General features: G+C 44.4%; 1 long non-coding RNA gene across 2 annotated transcripts in view; it reads right to left on the bottom strand.

Annotated features, from left to right (window-relative positions):
- LOC138300134 (uncharacterized) overlaps window positions 1-27,446 on the bottom strand; it is a 350,814-nt gene that overhangs the window by 216,197 nt on the left and 107,171 nt on the right. For both annotated transcript variants that reach the window (XR_011204878.1, XR_011204879.1), the window contains exon 3: window positions 19,043-19,120. This is a non-coding gene — a long non-coding RNA (uncharacterized lncRNA). The remainder of the gene's footprint in view (window positions 1-19,042; window positions 19,121-27,446) is intronic.

The raw sequence follows: 27,446 nt of genomic DNA, 5'->3' as shown, positions 1-27,446 counted from the left end.
GTGTGGTGAAAAGGGGGTAATGTGAAGGAGGACGAGGGAGATAAGACATTGGATGAAGAGAAGGAACCAATGAGCTAGACAACAAGATAAATGAATAGATAAAGAAATAGAGAATGGGTGGAAAGGCGGGTGATGTACAGTGCTTGCTGCATATGATACTAAAGGGAATAACGAGTATGAAGTATGAGAGATGATGTAGTCCTGGCTCTGTATAACAAGACGCCTATAGGCCCTGTCTAGGGGATATAAATAGGTAAACAATACATCGTTTTGACCAAATAAACTCAATGAACGGGTCTCAGTTTTCCTTTGTCAGCTGCTACTTGTAAGTGTCAGTCAGGTTTGCTTTCACTGCAGGGCTTTTCTGGAGACCCACATATGTCTGAGCTGTCTGGGGCCTGTAATTGCATTCTTAGGCCCATATTTATACATTTTGACGCAAGCCGGCGCTGGTTTGTGTCAAAAAATTTACCTCCGGCTAACGCCATTCCAACGCACCAGGCGGGCGTCTTATTTATGGATTGACGTTAGCCAGCGCTTCTGCCTGGTTAGAGTAAAAAAAAAAAATGTCTAGAAGAATGGGGGTTGTGCGTCAAAAAATGGTGCAAGTCAGGTTAGAGTCAAAAGTCATGGCTCTAACCGGACTTGCGCCATTTTTTGATGCACAACACCCATTGAAATGACTCCTGTCTTAGGAAAGACAGGAGTCATGCCCCCCTGCCCAATGGCCATGCCCAGGGGACTTATTTCCCCTGGGCATGGCCATTGGGCACAGTGGCATGTAGGGGGGCCCAAGTTAGGCCCCCCTATGCAACTTAAAAACAATTACTTACCTCTACTTACCTGTACTTACCTGGGATGGGTCCCCCCCATCCATGGGTGTCCTCCAGGGGTGGGTGAGGGCGCCAGGGGGTGTCCCTGGGGGCAGGGAAGGGCACCTGTGGACTGCTTCATTGGTCAGAGACCATACAAATGAGCCCACTGGTCCCTTAACGCCTGCCCTCACCCAGGTGTTAAAAACCGGCGCAAATCAGGCTGTGCGCCATTTTTTAAGGGCCGCCCCCTACTGTGTGTCAAATTGACGCAGGAGTATAAATAAGGCGCACATGCCTTAAAGCCATTTTGTGGGACGGGAACGCCTACCTTGCATGTCATTAACGCAAGGCGGTTTCACGAATCCAGAAAATGACACACACTGCTGAATTTTTACGTTCGCGGGGTCGGGCGTCAAAGTATAAATATGGTGCTACGTTTGCGCCGAATTAGCGTCAAACATTTTGACGCAAATTCGTCGCAAACAGAGTATAAATATGCCCCTTAATACCTAATAATGTGTTTTCCTCTTACAGGTGTGCAGCAACCATGAGTTCAGATGATGTCACGCGTCCAGGTAGGAAGCACTCCATGTCTGATGAATGAATAGGCCCTTTGTCAGAACTCCATTTTCAGCTCACTGTGAACATGTGTGCACAATGCACTACACATGCAAAGAGGAAATAACGAGGAGAAATAAATGTATTCATCCTCATTACACCAACCTCAGGTAGACACACAATTTTGGTGAAAACCCAAGTTTTCAAGTCTTTGTAAGTATGAGTTTGCATCAAAATACATGGGTGAATGCGTGGAAACCTCCACGTACCACCCATGTAATAAATACCTGACTCAAGGTAATGAAATGCAGTGCATAGGTGTGCGCTGCCATACGTTTTTTTTTTTTTTTACAAAACCATGCAAATCAGGAGTTGTGTGGCTTTGTAAAGCCCAAAATAGATTTTGAGACAGGGCTGTACCAAAAAAGTGACACAACCTGGAAGCAAAAGCTTAGTAAATCTGGTCCTGAATCCATACAGAGCTCAGACGATGGTAGAACATTCACTTTTATGTAGTCTAGTAAGGTAATAAAATAATTAGAATTAAAAGCCTTTCCATGACCAAGAAACGTTTTGTTTCCAAATGCATTGAACTCAATAGTTTGGAGTCCATGTGGGACACAAAGTTTAAAAAAAGTGGTGAAATATGATTTTGAATTCCAAATGAAAGACTCATAAAGTAATAAGGCAGAAAGAACATTAGTGATAGGTATCAGGTGTGCTTTTATTTTGCACATTATTTCAAACTTTCGGTAAGACATGGGGATTGGAACAACGTAAACAATTATTTTGGCAGCCTCACCCTTGTTAAAACCCTGTGCACACTACTTAGTACGACGATCAACACCAGCTACAAAAGTACAACCTTCCAACCAAACACCCAAGCCGGTGCAACTTGGGCTGGGTTTCTATTGTAAATAAGTGCTAATGCTGACTGCACTTGCTGTTCTTACAATTCTAAATGAGCTGTTCTGTGCACTGTGTTAACAATGAGCCAAAAAGGGAAGCAAATCCCATATATAAATCTGAACGGCATTAAGAACAGATCCAAGCTGTTTGTGCCCACCTAATCGTACACCAAGCACCAGAAGTCCCAGCAGTAGATGTACATCCCCGCTCTTGACCTAATTCTTCACATTGCCATTAGGATTCGTGAGACTGTAAACACCACTAGTTGCCTATTATCAGACCTGGCAATCCTTAGTGCTTCCCTATATTCCCTCACACCTAAGGTTTCATCAAAGTGGTGCATTCCACTTCTTTCTTACACCGTAATACCCAGGGCAGAAAATCAATACATGCTCAACTGTTTTAACCCTAGATACATAGAACGGACAATGGCATCTCTTAATTCTGCCGTTTATCCCCATCTGGCTGTGAACAAGGCTAGTGGTAAGGTCCTATATCTAAAATGTAGAAAGAGCTTCCTAGGAATGGGGGGCTATAGATCATCCAAAAACTGTTCTTTCTGGAAATTATCTTTTAACGCCAAAAAGACTGTTGTCAAAGAACCCATGTTACTTTGAGATTGTGATAAGCCTACTTGGTACTCCCAGAAGGCATTCTTTACCTTCTCCTTGGAGGTCACACAGGCCTCTTCCAGGGCAGTCCACAGGTAATCAACCCTGACATCCACCTGGATTGTTCTCTCATGCCTGACTCATAAAAGGTCTCTTGCACCTGGAAGGGACAGAACACATGCCATCCCCATGTTGGTAAAGGCTCAATTCTGAGGTCGCTGATAATCTCCTCCAAAACAGGCGTAGTCGCAGCCTTACTACCTGTGTGATATTCCTTAACCCCATATCCAATCTCAGGGTGAGCAGTGGTGTGCTAATTGGGAGGCCAATTTGCTGCCTCATACAAATATTTTCAGCAGCAGACCTCCTTATAGCCCCGGAGCTCCTCATCACACACAGCAGATCCAAATACTTTACAGTTATAGGCCTGAAGTACAGGCAAAATGGGGCGAAATTGTGAGGCTTTAAATACTTTCTATAGTCCCCCATTGGTTTGTTGTAGTTAAAGTTTACACCTCGTAATATGGGTCTGCCAGTTAAAATGTTCATCCAGGACCATGTCTAGATATTCAAAAGTCTGAACTTGTTCCAAGGGAGTCCCTCTCAGCATAGGACTGTGTCTAGAGGAACGGTAGGGGTTAAAGACCATATACTTTGTTTTTGCTAAATGAATGTCCAGGCCCCTGACCTGGCAAAAGCTGTTGAAGCTATCTAAGATTTTTTGTAGTCCCATAGGGGATGTTGAAAGAAACAATGTGTCATCGGCGAATATCAGGGCAGGCACTCTGAGGTTCGCCAGACAAGGTGCATCCGACTCAACATGATCCACATGTGCTACCAAGTCATTTATAAAAAGTAAAAACAGGGTGGGAACCAGGACACACCCTTGCCTAACCTCTCTGTTGACCAACAATCGATCAGTCAACTCCCCCAGCTGACCACACCTTACTCACACAGTTATGCTTATGAAGCTTATTATCAAGTTCAAAAAGTAAGTCAGGACTCCCATGTCAACTAGAACTTGCCATAACGTGGGCCAAAGAACAAGGCCAAATGCTGCCCTCAAGTCAGGGAATAACACATGCAACCACCCATGACCTAACTTGACAAACTTCCAATACAATAATTGCATTCAGAAGACTTTGTCTAACGTGCTAGTGCACTCCCTAGCAAGGGGGACAAGATATTCGATGCAGACATCCAGTCTTGCAGTCTGCAGAAAATGACCCTCGCAAAGAGTTTTTAGGACACTATCAGTCAGGCTTATTGGCCTGTAATTTGAGAGGAGATCTCAAGACCAATTTTTTAAAGATAGGGACAATTTCTGCTCCTGTACAAGTTGCGGGAGTTTGGACCCCTTTCAATATGGCACTGAATAGTACAGTGAAATACGGTGCCCAGATTTCAACTTCATCAGTAAAAAGATCACCAGGAACTTTATGAAGCCCAGGAGCTTTATTTCTCACAATTTTGTTAATTTCATGCTTAACGTTTCCACCGTTGGAGCTCACGTCCTCCAAGAAGGCACCAGGTAGGATGGGTGATCCCGATGTAGTTCAGCCAGGTGGGCAGACAGCATGTGTACTACATTAGAATCCACCTTGTTTATAGTTGGTCTACTGTAAATATAATGAATGTAGATTGTAGCCACACCTAGCGTTGTCAGGGCAATGCATAGCAAGTCTGGGGAATCCAGGTCCACTTTCTTAATACAGCAAGAGATGGTTACCTTTACCCAAATTATCAAGTACTGCATTAGGCCTACCACTCCCTGATGTAACAGCCTCCCTAGTGAATTACATAAATCCTGCATGATACATGGAACTAGTTTGCTAGGTTTCTTAGAAGAGACAGATGTCATATTCATCTATCAAGGTTCCCCCCTCCAGGTAGGGCAGCTTAGATGAAAGCACTGCTATGTTTCAAGATAGCAATTTGGTAGTGGGATTAAGGTCTCACGTTGCCACACCCATGTCCCCAGCATCCACCACGTTGGGTGGAGCTACACCTTTCATGGCCCCATCGAGGGCACACTTCTACCAACAACCCAATTAAAGGGGACCTCCTCAACACTGCCCATGGACCCACCCTCACATTTACCTACTTCTGGTGCTCTGCACTTATCCCCAGTAAGCCAATCCACATTGGCCAAAACACTGTAATGATTGTATGCCAGGATCCCATTGCTTTGGGTAGCATTCATCTCTCTATTCCTGAGCTCCCTCCTCATTCCTTTTCTGTTAAGATACATGTGGGGCCTATAGAAATAGCCCGAGGGCAAAAGGTCGATACTACGGCTTACCCAAAGGTTATTAGGTTGCTTAAAAAGTAGATCCTGCACCACACAGGGACACCTGAAGTGTACTATAATACAATTACCCTGCCTATCCTTGGGTCCTGCACCAAACCAACCCACCCTTCTTGTTAAGAGAATGCTGCTGGTCATAATGAAAGGGAAATTCTTGTGGCGGCCCAAACAGTTAATTGTTTTATTAAATAGTTCTGCCTGAGATTCCCTTTGGTCCAATCTCACTGGGGGTACTCTTGACAGAACCACCACATAGGGAGCCGATGCAAGGGGTAGGTTAATGACTGGTTGTAATAACAAATTTGAACAGTCTTCCAAGTCATCTTTGTTTGCAGGTTGTGACTTGGTAATAGTGGTGGCCATTCTTTCATCAAAGAGACCTCGATCAGAGGGTTTGGGCCTATTGCTACAGGGGCCTACACTTCCCTTAGAATTCAGAGCACTGATGTTTGACCTTGACAACTCAGTTAGCTGAATGAAGACTATGGATTGAGTGTGGCCAGACTCAGAACCCAGGGACCCATCCACAGGGTTCTCTAGCTCTTTTGTCAATACAAAAGCAGCAGGTCCGTGGCCCTGGGTGAGCAAACCCCACACATTCTTTAAGCTTGCCATTGACTGTTCAATGGCATCCAGTTGATGCAATATAGGGGAGAGCTCTGCCAGCAAGAGAGTCATTATTTTAGCCACACAACTCTCCATCATTCTTTTTGCCGCAAGAGCTCAGGTGGCTAGTCCGACAGACTGGTCTAGCCTGCTGCCACCACTGACAGGGGCTTGGGAAGGCGCTTCAAATGTTTGGCTGCCACCGATGAACTAAGGCTGTTAACTGTCCCAGATGGCAGTGGCGGTTGTGGCGATACAGATTGACTAGTGCCGGGGATAGGCGTATGCGTCGGCAAGCAGCCCAATGAACTTGGTGGGGGTGAAAGTGGAACATTAGAAACAAGACCCAGGCATGGTGCCAAGTGAAAGTCTGCGCTCTGTTAGATCGATTTCATTATTTATAACATTGACCACTCGCTGGATCATCCTGTCTATTGAAGTATCTTTAGTAGATTGCGATGGGTCTGAGCTTCCTCCTTCTAGTTTCCTTTTCTCCATGATAGGATCACATTTTAAACTTGCCAAACCATAAAAATTCACCAGTCATAGTTAGAGTTGTCTCAAGTAACTAAAACTCGTGCCCCCGCCATGGCCAGTTTTTTTGTCAAATTTTTCACTGCAAATATTACATTGATAATATCAATGATGGTATCAAAGATGTCATGAGTGCCATAATTTGTGGGTAAATTAGCAGTTCATGGCGAGGGTTTGAGTTATAGCTACTTTAGGGCATGAGTTATAGATACTTGAGGTAACTCTAACTGGTGTCTGCGTGTGAGTGTGTCCCCCGCACATATTAAATTAATCACCCTGGGGAGGTGGTGGTCCCCGGGGCTGCCCCCATGTATTTTAAATAAAACCCAGTGGAGGTGGTTGTCCCTGGGGGTACAGTCCGGGCACCCCTTCCCGCTAGTAATGGCCTGACCTCTCCACAAGCCGTCTTGAAAGTCTTAACATTTGTACTATTTTTACATGCCTTACATCTGCCACATTTGTAAAAACCCTTCTGTTTCAACAGAGGAGAGGTCAGGACAATTTCCAAAGTCATCTCATGTGGTTCTGATCACTGTATTTATGTATTACAATGCCCTTGTGGCCTTCAGTATGTCAGCAGTACCATTGGCCCCGTTAAAAAGAGGATTTTAGAACATTACAGGGCCATTAAGAATTATGACACTTCTTATCCTGTGGCGAGACATTGGTCTAGGTTGCATAATAGAGATGCTGACTGTTTAGTTTATTTTGGGATTGATAGGATTGAGAAAAATGTACAGGGTGGAGACAGAGAGAGACCCCTTAGAATCAGGGAATCAGAATATATTATTCTTCTCTGGACAAAGACCCCGGGGGGCCTCAATGTGAATGAGGAACTTTATGTACATGTTGATTAATTCTGATTATGATAATTGGGAATTTGTATTTAATTTTATTTAATTTAATTTAATTTTATTTTATTTTTCTCTGTCCTCTCTGTATGGGCTCTCAGGTTGTGGTTATAACTTGGGACATTTAGACATAAATAGGATACATACATACTGTTGGTAGTTTGTAAATGATTGATTACTATTTTCATGTGTTAAGTTTATTTTTTATTGCTTATGAAGTCAGTATTATCTTTATCTTCAAAATGATAGACGCTATTGCTACATTTATTTTTATTTGTTTGATTTACATTATTAATAAAGGGTTCATAGTTTGGGATGATCAGGTTATTTGATTTAAAATATTGGCAATTGCATTTTGATTTGTGTGTACTTTCTAATGTGTTTAAATTGTTTATAGTATTCGTTTTGAATTTCTGAATGTCATTATGTGAACTTTAAACTTTCTTCTCTTTTCTACAGTATTTTTTCTCTGTTCATTATAAGGGGTATTTAAACATGCTTTGAAATGTGCCCAGGTTTTTCCAATTTGGCCATAATGAAGACACTTTGGTGTTGAAACCCGTTGCCTTTGAGTCAGTTTGCTTCGTTATGGAGAATACATATTTTTGTACATAAAACTTTATTTTTGAGGAGTGGACATGTCGAGTGCGGTTTCTTTCTGCTTTTTTGGAATAAGTGCAGAATTTTTTTCTCTCTCTCTCTCTCTACCAGGTTCCCCTTAAACACCCACTAAATACAGTATTTAGTAGGCACCCCTAGACCAAGAAATCAGATTCGATGGACAGAAAAAGGCTGGCACCAAGAAGATCCAAGGCCTGAGAACAGTGGACCTGCTGCATCAAAGAAAAGGTGGCAAACCCTGCCTGCTGCACCCAGGACCCGACAATTGCCGCTGAGGAGCTCCTGGACAACTGAGAAAGCTCTACAGAACCCCAGAGGACCTGCAGGCTTCGCAAATCACCAGAGAACACCCTCCTGAGTGGAGGTACCACTCTAAATCCACATGGAGCCAACGAAGTCAATGAGGTCCACTTCACTGACCAGACACTAAGGCCGCCAAGGTACCGCCGTCAGAACACCGCACCGCGGTCAAAAGACCGCGGCGGTGATTCTGAGATTTGCCCTGGGCTGGCGGGCGGCCGCCAAAAGACCGCCCGCCAGCCCAGGGCAAATCAACCTTCCCACTAGGATGCCGGCTCAGAATTGAGCCGGCGGAGTGGGAAGGTGCGACGGGTGCAGTTGCACCCGTCGCGTATTTCAGTGTCTGCTACGCAGACACTGAAATACTTTTTGGGGCCCTCTTACAGGGGCCCCTGCCGTGCCCATGCCATTGGCATGGGCACGGCAGAGGCCCCCAGGGGCCCCGCGGCACCCCCTACCGCCATCCTGTTAATGGCGGGAGAGCCGCCATGAACAGGATGGCGGTAGGGGGTGTCAGAATCCCCATGGCGGCGGAGCGCGCTCCGCCGTCATGGAGGATTCAGACGGGCAGCGGAAAGTCGGCGGTACACCGCCGACTTTCCGTTTCTGGCCGCGGCTGAACCGCCGCGGTCAGAATGCCCAGCGGTGCACCGCCAGCCTGTTGGCGGTGCTACCGCCGACCTCCGCCATGGCGGTAATTACCGCCATGGTCAGAATGACCCCCTAACTCCAGAACCGGATGCTTCAGCCGGACCAATCTCCTCACTGATGACCGCGAGGACAAACCCTGTCAGTGTAAGTTTGGTGGTACTGCACCCTCTTGCGGCTGAACCGTATTAATATTCTTGGTTTTGGTCACCTGACTTCGGACTCTATGGAAAACAGTCCACCCAGGACTGAAAAAGGACCATGAGGAATCCCCAATTGAGGGACTTCAGAAACAACCTGGACCTCCCACCAGAGTGCCCTTGTTGTCCTGCAATCGACCCTTGAACCAACCTACCTCCTGCTTTTAAAGGCATCCTTGTGCACAGCTCCTGGCTCACCGATTCACTCTGCACCCAACCACCCTGTGCCCTGCACCGAAGAACCAGCTGTTCCGTAAGGGTCCCCCATCCCTTGCGTCCTCGACACTCCAAGGAGACCCCCAGGATTCATCTTTAAACTTACCTGTGCAGAGCTTTTCCAAGTGGTCCCCTGAAGTTGCCCTGCACCTGCTCCAATGGACCACTGCCTACTCTGAAAAACCGAAACCAAAAGGTTTCGTTATTTTTGTTTATTTTGCAACTCGTTTTCCTTTAAGGAAAACGGGCTGCAAAATTAAATAAAAAACTGCATTATTTAAAAAGCAGTCACAGACATGGAGGTCTGCTGATTTTCGTAGGCCACCATCCCTGTGAGTGCAGGGACTCGCTATGGGGTCGCAAAATGCGACCCACCTCATTAATATTAATGAGGTGGGTCTTTGCGACCCCATAGCGACTCGCAGTCGGTGTCTGAGACACCGTACTGCATCCGATTTTGCGAATCGGAAATTGCGAGTCACACCGACTCGCAATTTCCGATTCGCAAAATCGGAAATTGCTACATCTGGCCCCTAGATTCTTGTCATACTAGAAAAACTATATGATTTAGGTTGCAAACAACATATTCTTTTCGATTTATGATTATAGATGAATTTAGATGTTATTGTCTGTAATTTGTTGTAGTATGACATAGTAAAGTATAAGGGTAGCATAGGCAGTAACTATAGTATCTGAGGAACCTCAACTATTTTAAGTGATTGAATTCTCCCCCATTAGCCTAAATGAAGGGCAGACCAACTTTCATTTTTTGTCCTAGTTTGTTGATAATAAACATACTATTGAGCTTTAATGTATGTTGGAGTGTGTTTCCGAGAAGAACTTCAAGATATTTAATATTGTCAGGGCACCAAATTTTGCCAAAGCATTTAATCATATCAGATGTGCAATGAAAGTTTAAGGGAAAATAACCAGTCTTATTTATATTTAAAGTGTAATCAGCCACCTTTGGTTAACCTTTAATTATATTTAAAAGTACTGGTATGGAGGTTATTCGTCTGACAAATAGAATAGAATAGAAAGACATCAGCACAGGCAGAGCTTTTTATATTAATATTGCTTATCGTGAGTCCTTGGTAGTCTGGTGAGTATTTGAGAAGACTGAGGACAGGTTCAATAGCCAATAGCAAAAGAAGGGGGAGAGGGGAAATCCTTGTCTAGTACTTCCAAAACACTTACAACTATTAAGGAAAAGTCGTTAATAAAGATATTAGCTGAAGGTTGAACATAAAGGGCTTTCACCATGTTAACGAAGGGTTGACCAAAATGGCCGTATTCTATGAGAGAAAATAAAACTGGTAATTAACTTTGTCAAATGCTTTTTCTGTGCCTAAGGCTAACAGAGTAGAAGTAATAGTGGTATTGGAAATAGCTGATACAACCTGCCAAATGAGCCAAGTGTTATGTGTGAAGAGTCTTCCTTTCATAAAACTAACTTTATCTGGGTGATTTAGTTTATCTAAAACTTTAGAGAATAGCAAGGATCGTAAGATAATTTATGCCAATTAATACCTTTTCACCAAATCTATCGGATTGACATCTAAGATCATGCTATGGTTTTATTTATTCACAAACTGAAAGATTTTCCAACTCCTCACTCTCATTGGCGAATGGATACAGATGTTCTACTTCAGGAAGATAATAGAATTAAAATATTACAATCTATTGCACATTTTTCTTTCCTAATAAAGAAGATGGAATGTATTTAAAGCCACTATCAGCTAACTCTTTCAGTATGCTTGAGTATCCTGTAAGAAAACTGGTAGCAGGTGCCAAAACAGTTATCATCATTAAAAGGAGGCACCTGTGATGCTGTTAAGAATCTGCCTTAACCTGTCTCTGGTATCGAGGCGTAAGGAGGGTGGTGGAGAAAGCGTGGCGGAACGAGGCTTCAGTTAACTGGGGTCCACGCAGCAGCATTCTACTGAAGCGTGAGGTGGAAAGCTGATGCTTGCAAACAAGCGACACCAAGGAAACACTGCACGATCCTGTGTGAGGTAGGAACCCCACACAAAGCAGTATCGAGGTAGGAGTTTCAGCAAGTATCTGCACCCTTGGGGATGCATCAGTTCAGTGCTGCTTGCTGCTAGCAGGTGTTAGAGCTCTGGTGGCAGTGGCATCCCTTGCACCGGCGACCCCTAGAGTCTGTCCCACTGCTGTTCTTGGGAAACGTGATCCAGATCAACCTGAGTGACCCCTTGAAGGGCTTTGCAGAGACAGTGTGCTAAAGTAGTGTTAGACTTTTCGTCCTTGGCATGGTCTCCCTTAACTTTTTTCCTCTGTTTCCCAGGTTGTTGATGTGTGCTGGACTCCGTGTTTGTTGTTTTTGTAACTCTGGGCACTTTACCACTGCTAACCAGAGCTAAAGTGCAAGTGCTCCTATAAAACATGTTTATGTAATTGGTTGATCCAGGATTGGCATATTTGATTTATTAGTAAGTCCCTAGTAAAGTGCACTAGAGGTGCCCAGGGCCTGTAAATCAAATGCTACTAGTGGGCCTGCAGCACTGTAATCATGTCTCAGACCTGCCACTGCCGTGTCTGTGGGTGCCGTTTTAACTGTAAATTCGACTTGGCAAGTTTACCCACTTGCCAGGCCTAATGCTTCCCTTTTCTTACATGTAAGGCACCCCTAAGGTAGGCCCTAGGTAGCCCCAAGGGCAGGGTGCAGTGTATGGTTAAGGTAGGACAGATAATAAAGTGTTTTGTATGTCCTAACAGTGACATATTGCTAAATTCGTTTTTCATTGTTGCAAGGCCTGTCCTTCTAATAGGTTAACATGGGGGCTACCTTTAAATATGATTAAAGTGTAGATTCCCTTTGGGAGTGGATTGACATGTGGAGTTTGGGGTCTCTGAGCTCACAATTTAGAAATACATGTTTTAGTAAAGTTGATTTTAAGATTGTGTGTTTAAAAATGCCACTTTGAGAAAGTTAGCATTTTCCTGCTTACGCCATTTCTGTGACTCTGCCTGTTTGTGGATTCCCTGTCTGGGTCAGTTTGACAGTTGGGCTGGTTGCACCTCACACTAGACAGTGACACAAAGTGAGCTGGGGTGTAGTCTGCATTTCCTGATGAGCCATCTGTGCTAGGAGGGAGAGGAGGAGTGGTCACTCAAACTTGAAAGGACTGTGCCTGCCCTCATACAATGCAGTCTCCAACCCCCTGGTGAGTGTCTTGGGCCTGGCCTGGGCAAGGCAGGATTTCACAATCAAGAGAGACTTTGGTTTGAAGTAGGCCTATTTTAAAGGAGAAAATGGGTCTAAGAAGAGGACCCAAAAAGACAGACTTTAGAACACTTCTGGAAACCAAGAGGAACCTCTGCCTGGAAAAGAGCTGAGAAAGAAGAGCTGCCCTGTCTGTGACTGCTTTGTGGAGCTATCCTGCAGTTGCTGCTTCTGCCAGAGTAGGAGGGCAAAGACTGGACTTTGTGTGCCTTCCATCTTGTGAAGATCTCCACGGGCTTGATTTAGAGCTTGCCTCCTGTTGTTTGAAGTCTCAGGGACAGCAAAGACTTCTCTCTGCCAGCACTTGGAGTCTCTCGAGAGACTCCTACTCTGCCAAGTGGTGCCCATCCAGTTCCTGAGACCCTGAAAGGAGAAGCTGGCAACCTAAGGGGAAGAAATCCACGCACTGACCGCCGTGCGGGGAAAAGATCGACGTGACTCCAATCTGCGGCTGAAAAATCGACACACCGCCGGCCTCGCGGCTGAAAATCGGCGCTCGCCTGCAACTTGACCTGAAGATCAATGCCCAGGGCTGGAAAAAGACGCACAGCATCGCTGACGGAGGCTGGTGAGATCGCAACCCGCGCTGCGTGGTTTTCAGATCATCGTGCGGCTGGCTTTCCGACGCAAGCACTGCTGGGCGTGTAAAAACAACGCAAGGCCTGCCCAGACCCGAGAGTGCTGACCGGATCGACACATCGCTCTCCTGCGGAGATAGAAATTACGCGTCCTGACTTGATAAAAGGAGAAACGATGCAAGGTCTCGTGAGTGAGTGAAATCGACGCATCCTAACCCCTGTTTGAAGCACACTCGCCCCAGCAGGGTTATTTTTGACGCACCCAAGGTACATTTTCACGATAACAGCGTTAGTGTGTCTTTAAAACTACATGAAGACTCTTTTTGCTTTCTAATTGGTAACTTGACTTGTGTATTTGATTTTTGTCATTTTGGTCTTGTTTTGTTTAGATAAATATTCTCTATTTTTCTAAAACTGTGCTGTCATTTTGTTGTGTTTTCATTAAGTTACTGTGTGTGCTGGTACAAATACTTTACAACTAGCACTCTGAAGTTAAGCCTACTGCTCGTGCCAAGCTACCAAGGGGGTAAGCAGGGGTTAGCTGAGGGTGGTTCTCTTTTGCCCTGACTATAGTGAGGGTCCTTGCTTTGACAGGGGGTAACCTGACTGCCAACCAAAGACCCCATATCTAACTAGTAGTATTTAAATGTCTGCCGTCCAAATAGTTTACCATTTACATCAACTACTGCTGAGTGAGACCATACGAACCCAAGAACTAGCTCTCCCATAAAACATCTGAGTTTGCCTGTGATATCTATAAAACTTTTGTTTCAGACCTGTAGGATTAAAGTAATCTGATTAACTGTTTACTGTCAGTGTCTGTAATATCCGCTACACATGGATTGTGATTAGTTGAAATAGATTGACTAAATAAATGGTTCAGCAATGGTCCAATTAGCATTGGTGATTTGTGGTACCCTAGCCAACAGGTATAGTGGGTTAAATGTTCTGCCATCATGGCTAACTCAAACGGGCAGTGTAGTCGTTTTCCTGTTTTGTGGCCTGTGGCACTCTTGCCACACCTCTGATCAATGGGGTGGCCTATAAGTACACTATTGCTTTTTTGAGAGTCTTGTCCATTTATAACACTGTGTCTGTCTTCCAGCCACTGGCCCGTTACAATATCTACGAAGCACCTGACAGGCCAGTCTGACCCTGGCCGGTCACAGCACTAGTTTGCTCTTGTTGTGAATGGAAAAGAGTTAGGGCCCTGAAAACTCTGCCTGCTCAGCAGCCTTTCTCGTTTACTTATTTCAGGGTTATTAACAGTAGTAAAAAAATGTGAGCAGAAAGGGGCACATACTAACGTGTAAACCTGCTTGCGTTTTGCTGCTGCCTCCTCAGTGGATTTCTCTGCCAGGAGGAAGGTGTTAGATTTCAGAGCTTCCACAGAGGTAGAAGTACTTTAACCCTGTTGCCACCGGTCAGCTTACTTTGACGAAAATATGAAGACCGCGGCAGCTACCTTTCCTAATGAGGAAAGGTAAACAGCGGTGCGTTTACATTTCAGAAGTCTTCCAGGCTGCTCTCCAGACACAGCCTTTGTGTAGTGAGACCCCTTACCCATGGGGTGTCTCCAGCCTGGAGCACCCACAATATAGGCACAAAGAGGTGTGACGGCTCTCCACTGAAGTGTGATCACAGTGGACAAAGGCTGGCTTCACCTAGAGTCCCATTTAACTTGCATCTCCACCCTTACTCACCCATACTCACCAATAACACCTACAAAAAGAGCAGTGCTTCAGGAAGTCTAATAAGCAGCCAGTTTCTACCAAAAGTGTTTACTGAACTTCTAAATTGAGCCCTTTCACTTCCCCAACACTCACACCAGTGTTGGTATCTCCTGCCCCCCAGCAGTTTTAAGGCAAGTAATACACTTCCACTGTCTGCGCAGATGTCCTCACCTTCCATCTGGTGCCAATGCAAACCAGAAGCACTCAAATGCATCCCGCTTTCCTGTATAATTAATACTCTGAGTCAAACCGGAGGATGAAGACCAAAATCTCTCTTTTAATGTGTACATTATTTCCCATGTATTTTCTCAACATACGCGATCAGCCAATATTTTTTACTTTCACCCCTGAGCTGTCAACTGACCTACCTGGATCGGTAGTCTAGCAGTAGCCTAGCAGTGGGGAGATGGTTTACGTTATTCTAGTACCTGTTAAAAATTCCTAATATAGCACAATCTTCACAAGTAAATAATGTTTCTTTCTACTTTCTTTCATTCTCATACTGCATGCTGTCTCAAAAATATTGTCCACATACCTTAAATTTAGCATTAAAGAAAACTGTCCTTCACAGCTTATGTTTGACACTTCTCCTTTATTTCTTCTCTCTTTCAAATGATCCTCTCCTTCCCGTCCATCCTCTGCGTGCCTCCTTTCTCTGAGCACAACCTACTCTGACACATGCATGTTTGCCTATTCTCTATTTCAGCAAATTTCTCACAACTCATTTACAAGGTTATAATCTCTCCTTCTGCTGAAACTCATACCTATGCAACCTAACAATACCTAGGGGAATATTTATTGAGTAGTTACTCTGCCCTTCTGCAACACAAAGGGGCACAAGAGTGACACAACTGTTAAGTTAGATTTGTCAAGCCACGCAAGACCACCTTGCATTGCCCTGTGAGGCTTGATAAATCTAAAGAAACACAGCTCACTGCAGATAGCTGCGTTGCGCTACTCTGCCCCAGAGAGGCATTCCATGAGTCGAGCATAGGCTTTCCCATGCATCCACCCATGAATTTTGGAGCATTCCCAGATTTATCATTACTGGTACACCCTGGAATGAGTCAAAATGCTATGCCTCCCCACGTGGGGAAAATATGTTTATTTCCTGTTGTTTTTTCCTCTTTTAATGTGTGCTGCATTTGCAGGAAGGTGCCCTTTCCTGCACAAAAACAATCCTGTCTGCAACGCAGGCACACTTGCACCGCAGTGCAAGGGTGTCTGCATTGGCGCTAGACAGTCAAAAGTGCACCTGCGCAAGGAAAGGACAGGAATGCGCCATATTATGTTAAATACACCACATTCCTGCCCTTTCACACAGCGCAGCAAGGTGACTTGATGTGCTGCACTGCATGAAATATTGATAACTGTACCCCCTAATCTCCTCTAACTCGTCTATCAATCCCACTAACCATGTGCAGAAGCTCACCTCCCCCCAATAATGACCTAAATTAACCACTATTACTTTCTTTCACCATAAACAAACTGAAATGACTGCATGGAATGGTTTATGGTGAGCACACAATCCCAATAACTAACAGTACCCAATAACTCTGGACTAACCACTAACCTCCGGTTCCGGAGCAGCATGCTACTGGCGCAAAGCGTTTTGACACATCATCAGTGGTAGTAAGCGCTATATAAATGCAATCACAATTACAATCTATTCAAGGCCGGTTGTTTCAGCATTGAATCGCCAATTTCACTGCTGTTTCATTGCTGGTACACACTGAAGCAAATAAGTTTCCAATGATCTGAAATTTGATCATTTTATGACGTACGGGAACAAGAACAATTTTCTTCCATTGGGTGTCCCCTAAATTCTTAAACAATGGAATGAAAGTATGTATTAAGCAGTCTGCCCTAGCACGACAACTCAGTCAGTTAAGGGATTGCTATTGGGATCTCTGTGTGTGAGCTGTGGATTTGAACTATGGGGAAGCTCGATTCAGCTTTTCACCACCGAGATGGTTGAGATGAGTTTGAGTTTGAATATTGTAACAATAGCTGAACATATTCTATACAAATTGCTTTGCATAAAGACACCATTTAATGTGTAAGATGATGTTACTAAAATTACCATTTCCAAATAGGAATGTTATCCTATTTTTAGGAAACAAATGAGGTTACGGAAAATGTTCAGAGACTTCCTTACAGAAACATCGGGTTCATCGGTTAGTTTATCCTGAACTAGCCCCGATGGTTGGAGGCAGTGGAGTAACAAAACCTTAGGGGGCCATTCAGCAAGGAATGGTGAGGCCCCCCCCCCCCCACAATGCCCCTTCCCTCATAGTCACCAAACACCTTGTAGAGGTATTTCATCTTTGCCTCTTGCATACTCATGAGATCAGCAGGAGTTTCCATAATATATTTAGAGTCGAAAAGAAAAAAGTTATCATTTTAGGATGATCATGCGCTAGATACATACACACAAAGGCCCATATTTATACTTTTTAGCGCCGCATCTGCGTCATTTTTTGACGCAATAGCAGCGCAAACGTACAAAATACAGTTGTATTTTGTAAGTTTGTGCCGATTTTGCATCAAAAAACGACGTAAGTGCAGCGCAAAAAAAGTATAAATATGGGCCTAAAATTGAGCAGTGGTCATATTTTCATTATAATATTATTATTATTTTTTATAATAAAATTTAACTTTAGGAGCTGAGTGAATGCTCCCCTCACTGTCACCTAAATAGGGGAGTAGGTTTGTGTGGGATGTGTAGATGCAAATTAAATCTAGTCATCAAAAGATGATGATTAGCAGGTTGTTTCTATTTGGCAGAGCAAGTTAATCTACCATAGATTTGTGCAGCTCCCATTCTATGAGACTGACAGTTTCCTTTTCCATTTAATGCCTTATTCCGAGTGCCCAGGTGTAGCACCAGTTTATCTGTGACTTAATATGTGCTCCCCTAAAGATCACTTACAGGGACACCAATGATAGTCTGGCTAGTGTTTTTTTATCGCATATAATAAAAACGCATAGAGAAAATAATGCAGTTGTATCTAATGGCCCAAGCAGGTATGGGTAATGTGGGTAGTTGCTGTTTTGGGTAATAGGGCCACTGGGATTATGCAATTCTCAGGCTGCACCATTTTTGACATTAATATTCTTTTGCCACATAAATCAACAGAAAAACTAAGGGCCATATTTATACTTTTTGACGCAAAACTGCGCTAACGCAGTTTTGCGTCAAAAAAATTAGCGCCGGCTAACGCCATTCTGAAGCGCCATGCGGGCGCCGTATTTAATCAATGACGTTAGCCGGCGTTAGCCGCCGGTGCTGCCTGGTGTGCGTGGAAAAAAACGACGTACACCAGGCAGCGCCGGCGTAGGGGGATATGGAGCTTGGGCGCCAAAAAGTGGGGCAAGTCAGGCTGAGGCAAATTTTTCGCCTCTACCCGATTTGCGCCATTTTTTTCGACTCCCAACCCCCATAGAAATGACTCCTGTCTTAGCAAAGACAGGAGTCATTCCCCCTTGCCCAATGGCCATGCCCAGGGGACTTCTGTCCCCTGGGCATGGTCATTGGGCATAGTGGCATGTAGGGGGGCACAAATCAGGCCCCCCTATGCCACAAAAGAAAAAATATATATATACTTACCGGAACTTACCTTAATGTCCCTGGGATGGGTCCCTCCAGCCTTGGGTGTCCTCCTGGGGTGGGCAAGGGTGACAGGGGGTGTCCCTGGGGGCATGGGAGGGCACCTCTGGGCTCCTTCCGAGCCCACAGGTCCCTTAACGCCTGCCTTGTCCAGGCGCTAAAAAACTGCGCAAAAGCTGCCATACGTCATTTTTTTTCACCCGCCCACTCCCGGGCGTGAATTTGGCCCGGGAGTGTAAATACGGCGCACATGCCTCGGAGTCAATTTTTTAGACGGGAACGCCTACCTTGCATCTCATTAACGCAAAGTAGGTGTCCACGCTAAAAAATGACGCAAACTCCATGGACTTTGGCGCTAGACGCGTCTAACGCCAAAGTATAAATATGGAGTTAGTTTTGCGTCGGAATTGCGTCAAAAAAAACAACGCAATTCCGGCGCAAACAGAGTATAAATATGCCCCTAAATTTGTTACTAATTGAAACAGACCAAAAGTTACTAAAGTCTAAAGGACGTCTTGCTGTGCAGTTGAAATCCCTATGCAAAAGTTGACCGGCCACCTTTCTGTTGCTATACAGTGCATTTGTATGTTAAACTGGTACAAACTAGGTCAACCTTTTGCACAGGCAGTGTTAACTTGTTAAAAAATGAAAGACATATGAAGTAATACCATCACAAAATGTGACACACTACACATACCTTGCCTTTTCTTGCCACATAATTTAGTCAACTTTGCTGCATAATTTGGTCCTTCAATGCTGCATAATTCCAATGGCCCTGGTAACAAAATAAATTACTTGTTGAGGGGGTTCCCATTTAGTGCAAGAGATGAGGTCATCTTTTCAATGCATCCCCTTGGAATAAAATAAATCACGCCCCTACAGAGCTCCTCACCTTTGTTTATTGCATATGCAGGGGCCACCATGACTACATATGACTATGTTAAACAGTCAGTTTATGTGTGAAATTTAATTGTTTACAGCAGCTAATGTGAAACATTTTCAGGCCTCATTCTGAGTGGTCCCCTCAGGAAAAGTTTGTATTTGATGCAAGCAGCTAATTTTTATGCACAGATAACAGGAATTTTCCATGAGGCATGTTCGAGGACTCTTTGGAAGTAACTCACCATAACTGTGACAGGAATTTTACCTAGCAATACAAATTTACCTAATTTGGACCTCTCACAATATCATGACTCCCCTTTCAGCAATAAATCCCTTAGGGCCACCTGCCTCTATCATCAAGGATTTTATTGTGGAAACTAAAATAACCAATGCTGCTGTACATTCCTGTTATGGGAGCCACCAGCATGAAAACACAAACATACTTTGTAAAAACAATGAAAGAAAAAGGCTTCCATGCCCCATATGTGTTCAAGAAATTATCCATTAAACTTCTCACCAATGACCTTGCATTTTTCCATTTCAGTTATGAATAATTGATGCATTGCATTCTGGAACTTGTAGTACTGTTATATAATGGGAAAAGCAAAATAACAAGAACTAAGATTAAAACAATTTACATCTGACAAGACAGAGGTGCTTTAGAAACCTGCAACTTAATGTGGATATTTAAATATTTAATTCACCAAATGTTTTTATGTAACACGGAGGCTTTGCATTGGTTTGGTCTAAAAAATACATGAAGCACTAGTAACTATTTCAGAAAAGCTAGTCACTTTCGTTTTTAAATGCTGTGCTTTATTGGAATATATTTGTCAATTATCTTTAAACTGTATATATTGCATATTGCTCTTAACTTTGGCCTGGCACATTATTCAAAGTTCTTCAAAGCATGCAAGAGGAAAACAAGAACTCTGGGTTTCCATCAGATCCTTTGATGGAAACATTGTGAAATCACCTGCAATGACTAGCATTTAATGTCCTGGCTGTATGTTTTTCCCCTTACTAGTGCATACTTTAAACAGCTAATGTAAGAAGAAAACACTTTAGAATGTGTCCGATAGCAGTCCTAATAACCCTGATTGATAACTTAAGTAAACAAAGACATAAAGGCAATGTTAAATGAATACAGATTATTTCATATAAAGTTGTGCTGATTCATAAAAAAAATGTGAAGGCCGTGCTCATATGTTTCTCTGTGAAAGGTGGCAACCCTACCTCTACTCTTGTAAATTCTGTAGTACCTCTTTCCTCTAAAACGAGCAGTGCTCTGTGGAGGACGCTTTCTCTCAGCGGCCTCCCCTCCACCCACTCCTGTAAAGTGCCTGGCAGGCTCAGATTGAAAAAAAACAAATAAGTTACTTTGTTTCTTTTCAACCCTGGGTCAGCAAAGCGTCAACTCAAAGCAGGCAGCACACTACAGCTGCTTTACAAAGACACACACTGCACCTGCAAGCTGAGGAAGCCTCCTTTGTGTAGAGAAGACTAAGGGCTGCAATGCACTGTGGGGGCTGCAGGAGTATTTGGTACTCCTCTGGTTGGGGGATACAGGGTGTGGTGTACCAATCTCCAGTGCAGTGGGTGGCAATAAGCAAGTGGCCGCGGTGCCTACCCACTGCATTGTTTCTTCAGGGCAGGGTTGCTGCTGTGTCGCATATCTGGCACAAGCTTCTTACATAAGTTGGTGCCAGACACCAGCTGCTTCAGCCCCTTCCAGTGCAGATAAGCTACCAGGAAAGTTCTGTCCAGTGCCAGTAAAACCAGCACACAAATCAGACTAAAGAAAAAAATTAGCTCCGAAAGCAAGAGCATTGGAAGGACATAAGTACTTGAGCCTTGTTCTAGAAGAACACACTCATGAAGAGATAGTGAACCCGGCACGCACTAATCAAAGAGAAGCAAGAAAAAGAGAGTGAAAATGTAACTAACCAATTGTAAGCAATGGGTGGAGTCAATGTCCAATATAAACTAACAAAATGTCCTGCAAGCAACAGCGCATGCATTGTCTCCGATGAGACCTAAAAATCAGTCAGTATCTGTGAGAAAGTAGCCTCTTTCTAGCCTTGTTACCCCCACTTTTGGCCTGTTTGTGAGTGTATGTCAGGGTGTTTTCACTGTATCACTGTGATCGTGCTAGCCAGGGCCCAGTGCTCATAGTGAAGACCCTATGTTGTCAGTATGTTTGTTATGTGTCACTGGGACCCTGCTAGCCAGGACCCCAGTGCTCATAAGTTTGTGGCCTATATGTGTTCCCTGTGTGATGCCTAACTGTCTCACTGAGGCTCTGCTAACCAGAACCTCAGTGGTTATGCTCTCTCTGCTTTCCAAATTTGTCACTAACAGGCTAGTGACTAAATTTACCAATTCACATTGGCATACTGGTACACCCATATCATTCCCTAGTATATGGTACTGAGGTACCCACGGTATTGGGGTTCCAGGAGATCCCTATGGGCTGCAGCATTTCTTTTGCCACCCATAGGGAACTCTGACAATTCTTACACAGGCCTGCCAGTGCAGCCTGCTTGAAATAAGGTCCACGTTATTTCACAGCCATTTACCACTGCACTTAAGTAACTTATAAGTCACCTATATGTCTAACCTTCACCTGGTGAAGGTTGGGTGCAAAGTTACTTAGTGTGTGGGCACCCTGGCACTAGCCAAGGTGCCCCTACATCGTTCAGGGCAAATTCCCCAGATTTGTGAGTGCGGGGACACCATTACACGTGCACTATACATAGGTCACTACCTATGTATAGCGTCACAATGGTAACTCCGAACATGGCCATGTAACATGTCTAAGCTCATGGAATTGTCCCCCCCATGCCATTCTGGCATTGGGGACAATTCCGATCCCCCGGGTTTCTAGCATAGTACCCGGGTACTGCCAAACTGCCGGTCCGGGGTCTCCACTGCAGCTGCTGCTGCTGCCAACCCCTCAGACAGGTTTCTGCCCTCCTGGGGTCCAGGCAGCCCTGGCACAGGAAGGCAGAACAAAGGACTTCCTCTGAGAGAGGGTGTAACACCCTCTCCCTTTGGAAATAGGTGTGGGCTGGAGAGGAGTAGCCTCCCCCAGCCTCTGGAAATGCTTTGATGGGCAAAGATGGTGCCCATCTCTGCATAAGCCAATCTACACCGGTTCAGGGATCCCCCACCCTGCTCTGGCGTGAAACTGGACAAAGGAAAGGGGAGTGACCACTCCCCTGACCTGCACCTCCCAGGGGAGGTGCCCAGAACTCCTCCAGTGTGTCCCAGACCTCTGCCATCTTGGATTTAGAGGTGCTGGGGACACACTGGACTGCTCTGAGTGGCCCGTGCCAGCAGGTGACGTCAGAGACTCCTTCTGATAGGCTCTTACCTCTCTTGGTAGCCAATCCTCCTTCCTTGGTAGCCAAACCTCCTTTTCTGGCTATTTAGGGTCTCTGCTTTGGGGAATTCATCAGATAACGAATGCAAGAGCCCACCAGAGTTCCTCTGCATCTCCCTCTTCACCTTCTGCCAAAGGATCGACTGCTGACTGCTCAGAACGCCTGCAAAATCGCAACAAAGTAGCAAGACGACTACTAGCAACCTTGTATCGCCTCATCCTGCCTGCTTTCTTGACTGTTTCCAGGTGGTGCATGCTCTGGGAGTAGCCTGCCTCCTACCTGCACCAGGAGCTCTGAAGAAATCTCCAGTGGGTCGACAGAATCTTCCCCCTGCTAATGCAGGAACCAAAAGACTGCATCACTGGTCCTCTGGGTCCCCTCTCAGCCTGACGAGCGTGGTCCCTGGAACTCAGCAACTCTATCCAAGTGACTCCCACAGTCCAGTGACTCTTCAGTCCAAGTTTGGTGGAGGTAAGTCCTTGCCTCCCCACGGTAGACTGCATTGCTCGGTACCGCGTGATTTGCAGCTGCTCCGGTTCCTGTGCACTCTTCCAGGATTTCCTTCGTGCACAGCCAAGCCTGGGTCCCCGACACTTTATCTTGCAGTGCACAACCTTCTGAGTTGTCCTCCGGCGTCATGGGACTCCCTTTTGTGACTACGCGTGGACTCCAGTTCACTTTCCTTCCAAGTGCCTGTTCAGGTACTTTTGTGGGTGCTGCCTGCTTCTGTGAGGGCTCCCTGAGTTGCTGGGCGCTCCCTCTGTCTCCTCCTCCAAGTGGCGTCATCCTGGTCCCTCCTGGGCCACAGCAGCACCCGAAAACCCCTACCGCGACCCTTGCAGCTAGCAAGTCTTGTTTGCGGTCTTTCTGCGCGGGAACACCTCTACAAGCTTCATCGCGACGTGGAACATCCGTCTTCCAAAGGAAAAGTACCTAGCTCTCTTCTTTCTTGCAGAACTCCAAGCTTCTTCCATCCCGTGGCAGCTTCCTTGCACCCTCAGCTGGCATTTCCTGGGCTCCTGCCCACTCTCGACACTGTCGCGACTATTGGACTTGGTCCCCTTGTCTTACAGGTACTCAGGTCCGGAAATCCACTGTTGTTGCATTGCTGGTGTTTGTTCTTCCTGCAGAAACCCCCTATCACGACTTCTGTGCTCTCTGGGGGTAGTAGGTGCACTTTACACCTACCTTTCAGGGTCTTGGGGAGGGCTATTTTTCTAACCCTCACTGTTTTCTTACAGTCCCAGCGACCCTCTTCAAGCTCACATAGGTTTGAGGTCCATTCGTGGTTCGCATTCCACTTTTGGAGTATATGGTTTGTGTTGCCCCTATACCTATGTGCTCCTATTGCATTCTACTGTAATTCTACACTGCTTGCATTACTTTTCTTGCTATTACTTACCTAATTTTGGTTTGTGTACATATATCTTGTGTGTATAACTTATCCTCATACTGAGGGTACTCACTGAGATACTTTTGGCATATGGTCATAAAAATAAAGTACCTTTATTTTTAGTACTTCTGTGTATTGTGTTTTCTTATGTTATTGTGCATATGACACATGTGGTATAGTAGGAGCTTTACATGTCTCCTAGTTCAGCCTAAGCTGCTTTGCCATAGCTACCTTCTATTAGCCTAAGCTGCTAGAAACACCTCTTCTACACTAATAAGGGATAACTGGACCTGGCACAAGGTGTAATTACCTCTGGCACCCACTACAAGCCAGGCCAGCCTCTTACAGTATCACTTTAAGGGATCCAAGTGTTTAAAAATAATGTTAACTTTAAAAGAATGTGAACTCAGGTAGTTTTGATTTAACGGGCTGACCCAAGAAGAAATGCGCGCAGAGAGACTGAGACTCCACTCCCTCACAGAGACTTATTACTCTTTTGCTTTGTTCTGATACTCTAAACCATCCTCTACCCATTCTTACCTGATATTTTCTTTCCTCCATATGAGGGAAGGTCCTATTCCTTAACTATGCTATATCGAGGACGAAGACTGACGCTGTTTGCTGATCTATTGGATTGGTAACTATCTGATGCAAAATTGTAATTGTCTGTTTGCCTTTTCTTTCTAGGTACCAACTGCTATTTTGATAGAGGCCATAGTTTAGATGTTTTCCAAATTTGTGTTTGTTAAAATGTTTTGCATGGAGCCCAACATGCTTATGCTGATTCGAGGATAGTGAAGGTGTTCACAAATTATCCTATGCAAATAGACAAATGACTGAGTTCTTGCTTTGTTGAATCATGTATTAATGAGACTTTGCTAAGTCGCTTCATATTAATGATGTGTCTAAATACTGAGTGATTATTCTCTATGCAATGATTAACTGCGTTCTAATTGCTAATTAGAGGAGTTCCTAATGAAGTTTATCGTAATTGAGATTAACAGAGATGACATTTGATTGTAACCAATAGGGAAATAAATATCCTAACACTTAGCTAAATTGGTGTGGTTATTCATGACTGAAAGGTCATGGTGTGTTCAACCTATTGATTTTTATTAAATGTTATTGATTAGCCTGTTGATTAGTTATTGAAATTATTGATTGGGTTATTGATCTATTGATTTGTGATGCCAAAAAGACATCTCTTGCTGGGAAGTCCCCGAACGTGGTCCAAAGGTTCATCGACCTAAACGCGTCTCCTTGTAAATTTACTTATTAAGGCTCTGATGCGCTATCACTTGTCACCCCTGCTACATAATTTTGTCCTCCACTGTTGCATAATTCCAGGTTCTGCCTATATGGATGACCTTGTAAGAAAGTAGTGGTGGCATCAGCCCTGTCCTTTCTCCATTTCCCTTACAGTCTTACAGTTAGGATAGAAGATCTGCTTAAGGCCTACCTGTACTTCAAGGTAGCTTGTTTCAAAGATAAACCTGTGGTGCTCCCCAGAACTTAGGAAAGCCGTTCCCTCTTTTACCAAGCATGGTCAGTGCTGCGGAGACCCCCTGAGTGGAGCCCTACTTCATCATATTAGCTACGTCCACATACACCTATAGAGAATACCATTACATTGAGATTCTGAGACTCCGGTTGACATTAACGCCACCCCTACCATTGTAGAAGCGCTCCAGCCAGCCCTTTTCCCAGCATGGAGAGAGGGAAGCTATGCTGCGACCAGGCCACAGGTAAGTTGCAGCATAAGCAATGCAAAGCTTGCTGGCATGTTAGGGGAGGGTAATTGGAGACACTTTATGGCAAACCTAGAGTGACAGGTTATATGAGCCAGTAGCAGGACTTTGTGCTCCTACTACAACAATATAAGGTGGAACAAAGTTCAGCCCTCACATGTAAATCTATCATTGGTGCACTGTACATTCTACCATAAGTATAATGAATATAGAACAATCACAGACACACAGGCAGCAAATAAAGTACTGAGGAACTGTAAATTGCATAATCATAACATCAGTTCTTATGAACCACAGCAGCTATCTGGGAGTAGCCTTTGATGCTGATTTGTGCTTTGTGCCGCAAATTAACATTGCCACCAAGTTAGACTTTTGTCACAGATGGTTCTTGGACTGGATCCCCCCTTTCTCATTGATGCCTACAAGGTTTGTGCTCTTTGGTTGTCATGGTCCAGCTTGAAGGTTGACGTCTTAGCTAGTTCTTAAAATTCTGTTAACTCCGAATGTAGGGCCCCCACACACTGTGGAGGCTGCAGGGGTGTTTGGTACTCCTCTGGTTGGGGCGGCAGGGTGTGGTGTACTAGAGTCCTGAATTGGCAACTGCAGCATTTCTGTTCATGTTGCAGACAGCCATGGGGCCAGATATCTTTCCCATGATGTTACACTAAACCTGTATTGAGTTTTGAGCAGGCAAAAATGTGTTTTTTTTAACCGTCTTGGGTGTGACCTCTCTGTTTCCATGAGGTAGAAAACATCACTAACTCCCACTTTTCTCCCACTTGATTGGAAAGCTCCTTCATGCCAATTCTTCAGCTCCTAGCTATTGCTTTACCTCTCTTTTGGCCCAGGATGTGTATTCTAGCTTTGGGGAGGCGATCAGTGGCAGAGCTTGTTTTAAGGTAGCTCCCGCTTAGAGATCCTTAAAGTAAATTTTTATAAAGTCACTTTTTCACAATAGTTGTCAAAAAATGTAACCATTAAATCAGATTTTGAAAAGTTTGAGTGACTATTGTGGCATTTTCCTGGGTGAAGATGGAAAATAACTATGTTAATGATAGCCAAGCATGGCTAATGGAAAATACAGCGGGACCTACACAGTGGATTAACTTTTAGGCTTTAAGTTACTGTGAGGGCACACTCACTAAATATGAAGTGTGCCATTTTTTATATCTTAGTCAACACATCTTGTGGGCGTATAAACAGACACCACTGGCTTACGCAACTTTACAAATCACTGTCTTGCAGCCAAATAGGCACAGGTGCGCAATAGCTACAATTCCTAACACAAACAGCACATAAAAATAAAAGGCCTCTGTGTTCTGTATTTTTTCGGTTTACTTCTGTGTTCCTTATGTGTTGCTCTCTTGGCTATTGACTGCACATCATATCATGCCTGTGCAAGCTGCCAGTATAGCAGTGTGGAATGTCATAATATGCCTGTGTGATCTGCCCAGTACAACAGAAATAAAACTGATCTTATGAGCAGCAAACCAAAGGGCCAGAATTGTCGAGCTAGACAAACAGCAACTCCTGATATTTCCAAAGTAAATTCAACATGTAGAAGAAGCAAAAAGTGGACCATAAAAGGACCATATTTCTGAAAACAGTAATGATTACACATGAAAATATCATGGAACAGGCACGAAAATCAGCTGTTTTTCGCTTCCTTACTCTGCAATTCTGCATCTGTCT

Source organism: Pleurodeles waltl, chromosome 6, assembly GCF_031143425.1.
Source record: "Pleurodeles waltl isolate 20211129_DDA chromosome 6, aPleWal1.hap1.20221129, whole genome shotgun sequence".
Taxonomy (NCBI): domain Eukaryota; kingdom Metazoa; phylum Chordata; class Amphibia; order Caudata; family Salamandridae; genus Pleurodeles; species Pleurodeles waltl.
This window is presented reverse-complemented; position numbering and strand designations above follow the sequence as displayed.